Below are 8,284 nucleotides of genomic sequence, written 5' to 3'. Positions count from 1 at the left end.
AGATCTACTAAGTCAGGGACTTCTTATTGATCTTTGAGGTGAACGCTAGTTCCTTGAGTGGATTCCAAGACATTGAATCCTCAAGTTGAATAGGGTTCCTTAAGGGGATATTAGAAGGCTCTGCATCAATGTAACTTCCAGTCCTCAATTTGAAGATTCTTTAGTTAGTTTGTGTCCACTTTCTTTAAAACTAGTAATAAAAATTTTTTTAGAGGAATAAAATTCTTACATGGATCTATCAATAATAACTCTTTTAAAACTGTGGAAAGAACACAAGAAACTATGGTTTCTTTTGACTCATCTGTGCTATGTGCATCATAAAGTTAAAAATTGCAATGTTGGACAAAGAAGCTTCTCAGATATGGAATATTTACATAGAGGTGTGCAAATTACTTAAAAGTTAAAGACGTTTAGGTGGCCAATGTCACATAAATTACATTGTCTCGTATGAATATATTCATTAAAATGTATCCCCCTCTCTTATATCTTGTCAAGATCTTATGAGGCTGAATTGGCCATGTGTGAGGATGGTTTCAACATATGTGTTTTGACAAGTTTTTTGAAGGAATTACATGGATAGGGTGATCCCACATTACAAAATCTAGTACTCTATGACAATGGGATGACTTACATGTTCATTCAGCATAACAATATCTACCTTATGGCAGCATCAAGATAGAACTCTAATGCAACTAGCTTGCTATTATTTTTACACTGAGTTGTGGATGTAAGTTCAACAATCTACACTTCTCATTCACAATTTATTTCTTTTCTAAGGCTCTATTTTCAATTATTAAATGGAACACTACATTTCGGGAACTTACTAAACCTATAGAGCCAGGGATTCTAGTGTATGCATATAATTCTTTTATTTGTAGCTATTGCATGCATATTTAGGTGTTATTACAGTAATCAAGAGTTGTTAATGTTCCTCTTTGTTTTCTACTATGATTAGTATGTTGCAATAACTGATTCACATGTCAACTTTAGGTTCAGTTTTGGATTGTCATGTGTGCTATTTCTACAGGTATTCAAGCACTATTTTGAAGAGCTAGAAGAAGAGTCTTTAAGAGACAATTTTCTCATTGTTGTGAGTGTACACATCTATTTTTAATCTAAGCCACAGAGCGTCGAGGGTTCAAAATTCCTTGTAATGAACTATTTGAGAATATTTTATCACAAACTTAAAACTTAAAATATGTGTATATCATTTCACCACTTTAATTTCCCATTGTGCAGTATGAACTGCTAGATGAAATAATGGATTTCGAGTACCCTCACTATACAAAGGCAAAGATTCTTAGTGAATTCATCAAAATGGATGATTACAGGATGGAAGTCACTAAGCAACCTCTAATGGTTGTTACAAATGCAGTTTCCTGGCGAAGTGAAGGAATACAATACAAAAAAAATGAGGTTGAAGGCTAATCCAGATTTAAATTTGTGCTTTGATTGAATATAGCAATTGATATTTAACTAATTTTGTTCTTTTAATTTGTTATTCAAGGTCTTTTTGGATGTAGTAGAAAGTGTAAATATTCTTGTGAGTAGCAATGGGCAAATAGTGCAATCTGATGTGGTTGGAGTGTTGAAGATGAGAGCGTACTTGAGGTAGTTTTTTCCTACCCCATGCATAATCTCATTATTGAGTTCTTTTAGAAATAAAACTAATAGACTACAGAGAGGAAACATGGAACTGTTTCTCATAATCTCTGCTAAGTTGAAATACTATAAACTCCAGCTAGGTTCATGGAGAACATTATAATGTTACTATACACCTATTTTCTTAACTATGTACACTACTTGTGGAATGCCTTGAAATAGGACAAACCCCATTTTCTAAGCTGAAAGGCCCATGTATGCTTATACACAGCTAAAGGAATAGACATATATTATGAGAACAAGATTGGCGCATGAGAGTTCAGATAATAAAGATCTTGTGTTTATTTTTACATGGTAGAATTATGAATTACCATCAGAAAAAGAATCTAAAAATAGTCCAACTTTTATAAGTACAAATATTATGTTCATATTCATTGTTAAGATTTAATAAATAACAATTTTTTGGTCATGAGACAACCAACTTCGTTGCTGGATACTTGCATTTCAATAGATTACATGCTTCAACGAGAATAAAACAAATATAGAAGAATAATGAACTGTGGTGGATGACTGAACAGAGTCCAATTTCTTGGAGAGTTTAGAGTGACAGATTAAAAGTCAAATTATAATAACCAAATGTTGAAGTTTAGATTATGCTGCACTGGGTCCCATACCTAGACCAGGTCCAATTCGTACAGTTTGTAGGCCTTTCCTAGGTTTGTAATAGATGTATCTAGAATAATTTGGTCAGGACACCCTTGCCCTTGCCATATCAAGGCTGAAGTTGGATCCCCACAGCCGATCTTGGAAATAAAACAGTATGAAAAATTACAAAAAAAGAATAAAATACTGATATGTATGTATCTTTAGATGTTTTATATAATTATTGAGTGTTGGAAGTAGTTTGACCACTAATGATTTCTTTTTGTATACATATGCCATAAGTATTAAACCATTATAACTTTTGATTTAATATTTGGCATTGAATTATTGATTGTGTTTCATGGTTAGTTTAGCTTGTTTTGTGCAAAATGTGGCTATTTCTAATTTTTATTTATTTATAATGTACAGCATGACTGTTGAAATGTTACATAGTTAGCTGTTAATGACAAGTGTATTTTGATTCACTTTTTTTCAGCGGAATGCTAGAATGCAAACTTGGACTCAATCATAGGGTGCTACTAGAAGCTCAAGGAAAAGCATCAAAGGGTAAATCAATTGATTTGGATGACATCAAGTTTCATTAGTATGCAATCAAGCTCATTTTCTTATTCAATTCCTTAAACTATCAATTTTATCTTATATTAAAGTGCTTGCAAATTCCTTTGATGTTGTACTTGGTCTTCTTTTTCCCTTGAAAAGGCATATGTTAATTTCTATTTCTTCTATCAAGTGCATTCGTCTTGCTCATTTTGAAAATGATAGAACTATATCCTTCATACCTCATGATGGGACTTTTTATCTTATGAACTATAGACTTAGCACACAGGTTTGTTCATATATTCAAGAGAATGCAATTGTTGTCAAATCTTTGAAGTTTTGTTATGAAGGATATCCTTCTAAAGTAGGTTTCATATCATATGTTTTTATTACTTTGCAGGTAAAGCCATTGATATGGGTTGAAGCTCAAGTAGAAAAGCATTCAAGAAGCTAGGTAGAATATTTTGTGAGAGCACACAACCAATACAAAGATCATAGGTTTAAAATTATCTCTCTGGCTTATGTATGCCTATTTTAGATCTGATTTATCTACTATTTAGATAGATCTTTCTAACATGTTAGCTTCAAGGAATGGTTTAAGTATGACTGATATTTCTGTGTATTTGTTGATTTGTCTCATGGTTTTCTTTAACTTTGCAGTACAGAAACAAATGTTGAAATTGAATTGCCAGTACCAGCTGATGCATCTACACCTCATGTACACACATCAATGGTTACTTCTACATACTCCCCAGAGAGGGATGCTTTGCTTTGGAAAATAAAATCATTTCTTGGTGGAAAGGTATCTTGCAGCTTTCATTGATTTTCTTGTTCAAAGATGATTAATAGTACCATGGTTCTAGACCCTGATGTTTTAGTTTCTTGATTGACTTATTATGTGGGTTTTGATTCATGAATACATATTGAGGGCTGAATTTAGCCTTTCTAGCATAACTGCTAAAGAAGCAACCCCAAAAAAGCAGGTGCCTATTCATGTCAAACTTGAGATACCATATTTTACTGTATCAGGTATTTAGGTCATTTCTTAACTTTAGTTTACAAATGTAGATTATTGCTTTTGCAAGTATCATTAGCTCATTACCATGATTTATAACTTATCTGAAATTTGAGTCATTTCAGGTCATTTTGGACTGACTCCATAAAAGTCATTACAGTGTTGGACCCTTTTGTGTGTTCACTTCTATATTTCTGATGAGAACAAGCTCATTGCTTATATTTATATTGGCCTCAGTGAAAATCATTATGCTTTTTAAATATTTAGCTCCACAAATAAATTGATGCATTGAATAAATGGTTGAGAATTTAGATTTTGTTCATTTAGATTTAGGCTACTACTTTATAACAACTTTCTTTTGTTGCAATTCTTTACTGCAGGTCAGGTATCTGAAAATCATTGAAAAGAGTGGATATCAAGCATTTCCATGAGTGAGGTACATTACAATGGAAGGTCAATATGAACTAAGAATGATCTAGACTAATGATAACTGAGAAATGTTGTAAACAAGAGAGAATGTGGTATTTGATCATTCTAATGGCTTATTAAGTTGTTTTCAATTTCTAAATGAAGGATCAAGCAGAAGGATGTTATTTGACCATCTGCCTAACAATTGTGTCTTGTTAAAAACCCATCACAAATTTGGTTTTGTTGTGTTCATCATTCTTTCTTTTATATATTCTGATTACTTTCAACCGTAGTTTCTCGATCTCACCTAATTTACTCTCTAAGCGAAAAAAAAAATCTTTGGAATGAACTTTGCTTCAGCACTGGGTGGGAGGATATAGAGATTAGTTACAGTCAATTGTTTCAGCCACTGATCATTAGAATTGAGGTCAACCAATAACCTTCTCTCCCCCTTCTCTAAATATATGTATTGTGATATCATATTATGATCTGAACAACTACTTAAAAGATAACATATTCTAATTATTTCATGCAGGCAAAGAAAGTGTCCAATCAGGTTGTTTATTTTAAGAAGACTCTCAAATGTCAAAGTGAACCGATGTCTCAGTTGGAATGCATTGCAACCTCTACAGTAAGTACATAAAATTATTTTAATTTCCTTTTGCCATGACTCAAGTTTTGTTTACAGATGAATTTTAATGTTGGTTGTGATTTACTATTCGTTTGATATGTGGAAAGTGATATAAATTTAATAGAAGTATTTGTATGATAATTTTAGGTAAGTGCAGCAATCAAAGTGAAAGCTTCTGTCATAGCAGTATTTACAACATCCAGATGAATTGCAAAGTAATTATTTTCTTATTCTACATTATATATTCCTTGGACATTTGAAACTATTGAATTTGGGAAATTGGTGATAAGTTACAATTTGGTTTCATTTTTACCACTATTGGGGTTTGGTTATCATAATCATTAGCTCATAATGCAAGAAATTTCATCAATTCTAGATTTTATATCTATTGACATGTGCCAATGTGAATTTGATTTTCTGATATACAGATAACACATCTACGAATTTTGATTCTTAGCATGATATTTATGTTTTATTTGCCCCAGGTTGATTGCTAAGTACAAGCCTACTATGCCAGTAATTTTTGTTGTCATCCCAAGATTGACAACAAATCAACTGAGATAGGGCTTTACGGGTGCATTTCAGGTATGCTATACATATTATTAAAAAAGAAAGTTGTTCTATTTTTCTTCTACCTGAGTGACATGGATTAAAAATCAAAGTAGCTTTAATATTCTATGTAAGTTTTTGTTCAAATCATTCAAGTAACATTAATTAAATAAAAAATGATGAGATCAATATGCACATCTCAGAAAATTATGATGTTGCTTTACTGGCATTAATATCCAAAGATATTTTTGATCCAATTACATATATTGATGTATTCAATCTAATGCCACATCATTTCAATCTTTCTTCATAATATTTGTTTTCATTGAACCTTCCAAATTTTACTGGCTTTTGCTTCCATGGTTTCACTACTTCTATATTTGTATTTGTATAATCGATTTCACTACATGATATTGTAGTGCACAAAATATATATTGCACATTCCTAGTCCACCATAGCTGGAAAAGTGTGTGCATGTTGAAGAGATTGTTTCTATCATAGTTTATCCTTATAAGAAAGCTTTTGAAAAAGAAATGTAAGGAATCAATTTTAGCAAAATTGTCAGTACTCAATAATTTAAGCAACATAAGTATGACATATTAAGGCCTAAGGAGTGAGGCAAAGGGAGGAGACAAGGGAGGTGAAGCTTCCAGCTACGTCATTCTCAACTACCTCCAACATCAAACAAAATCAAACCTCTTAAACCCTACGTAACTTCATTTGGTCACATCTTATATTTCAGCAGGATGGTGTCTTATTGGTGCTCCTTCCATTATTTCATGATATATTACTATCAGGCCATCCAATCGGCTATAGGACAAAGATGATTGTTGAACAATCAAATTAGCAATATGGTTGATCTACATTGCATTTGGACACTTGGTTTGAGGTTCATCTCATCGATTCCCATTCATCACATGATCTTTATCTGATTAGACCTCGATAGAAAACATTGAGATTTCCCAAGCCCAAAGTCCAAATCATGCAGGCTTCAATCTCCACATATCATAAAGCTTGTATATAGAGCTAAGCATTCTCACACCATCTGAGAGCTAATGCAAGTGAAGCTTCCAGCTATATGATGCTCAACTCTATATACAGGCTTTATGATATGTTGAGATTGAAGCTTGCACGATTTGGGCTTGGGGCTCAGGAAATCTCAATGTTTTCTATCAAGGTCTAATCAAATAAAGATCCTATGATGAATGGGAATCAATTAGATGAACCTCAAATCAAGTGTCCAAATGTAATGTAGATCAACTGTATTGCTAATTTGATTGTTCAGGAATCATCTATGTCCTATAGCCAATTGGATGCCCTGATAATAATATCTCATGAAATAGTTGAGGGAGCACCAATAAGACACCATCTTGCTCAAATATAAGATGTGACCAACTGAAGTTACGCAGGGTTTAAGAGGTCTAATTTTTTTTGACATAGTTGGAAGCCAACAATTTTTTTTTTATGTTTTACTCCGTCGTCGTCGCAATTGTGATGGGAGAGCGGTAGTGGCGATGCCATGTTCTGTCACATCTCATCACAATTGTGACACAAAAATGATGAATTGCGATGAGGTTGTTGTAAAGGTGACGCCCCCTTCTGTCTCAATTCAACCATCGCCGTCACAATTGTGACAAAAAATGGAATTATTGTGACGAGGTTGTTGTTGGAGTTGTTGTAGGTGGATGCCCCAACTACCATCGCAAAAACCTTGGAGGCATCGCTATTGCGATAGATACCCCATGAATTGCAATGAGGTTGGTGTCACAAGAAAGTGGTTGGATTGCAATGGCTATGCATCGTAATTGCAATGGAATAGGGTAGATGTTGTATATTGAGACTAAAAAATAGCAACGTCTATTACAATCATAGTGGCAAGACATAGCTGTCGTAATTGCGACACATAGCCATTGCAAATTGATGCCAAATGTATTAGTGACTTGCCAATGAGAATCTTTTGGTGTTTCTGTTAATCTAGAAATCAAACTTACTACATGCATAATGTCAAGTTGAGTTGTTGTCAAATACATCAAGCTTCCAACTATACTCTTTTATAATATCGGATTCACATTTTTGCTGCAATCTTCTTTGCTCAACTTCAGACTGATTGTTGTTGGTGTTGAGGTTGCCTTACTATTCTGCATTTTGAATCTCTCCATGATCTTATTTTCTTATTTTTCTTAAGAGATGAAGATTTTATCATGCATTTGATTTACTTCTATTCCTAGAAAATGCTTCAAGAGACCTAGGTCTGTCATTCAAAATTCATTCTTCATGGCCTCTTTGAACTCACCAATTAGGAAATTATCATTTCCAATAAAGATCAAGTCATCTATGTATAGTACAACAATCAAAACCTTACTATTTTCTACCTTGATGTAGAGAGTGGGCTTACCATTGCTTTTTCTATAGCCATTTCTCATCAACCATAAGTCAATCTTGTTGTACCATGCCCTTGGAGCTTGCTTGAGCCCATATAGAGCTCCATTCAATCTATACACCTTGTGTTCTTCACTTGCAACTTCATAACTAGGTAGCTACTCCACATATACCTCTTCTTTCAACACACCATTCAAAAAGATAGACTTCACATCCATTTGGTATACCTTCCATTTGTGTTGGGCTACAATTACTATGATGGCATGCACGATTTCTATTCTTGGAACTAGGGCACATGTCTCATCATAATCTCTACCATACTGGTGCTTGTACCCCTTGACCATTAATTCTGCCTTATGCCTATCTATTTTTCCTTTAGCATTGCACTTGGCCTTGTAAACCCATTTAACTTCAATTGCTTGTTTCTTGGGAGGCAAACTAGTTAACTCCCATGTTTCATTTCTTTCAGTAGCATCTATTTCCTCATCCATGGCACTACA

At 33.6% G+C, this 8,284-nt stretch overlaps 1 pseudogene; it reads left to right on the top strand.

Moving 5' to 3' along the window:
* The first annotated feature begins 308 nt into the window (after positions 1 to 308).
* Positions 309 to 4,296, top strand: LOC149572226 (AP-1 complex subunit mu-2-like; annotated as a pseudogene).
* The last annotated feature ends 3,988 nt before the right edge of the window (positions 4,297 to 8,284 follow it).

This window comes from Cupressus sempervirens, chromosome 2 (assembly GCF_028749045.1).
Source record: "Cupressus sempervirens isolate cs-2001-9-10 chromosome 2, ASM2874904v1, whole genome shotgun sequence".
NCBI classification, from domain to species: Eukaryota; Viridiplantae; Streptophyta; class Pinopsida; order Cupressales; family Cupressaceae; genus Cupressus; species Cupressus sempervirens.
This window is presented reverse-complemented; position numbering and strand designations above follow the sequence as displayed.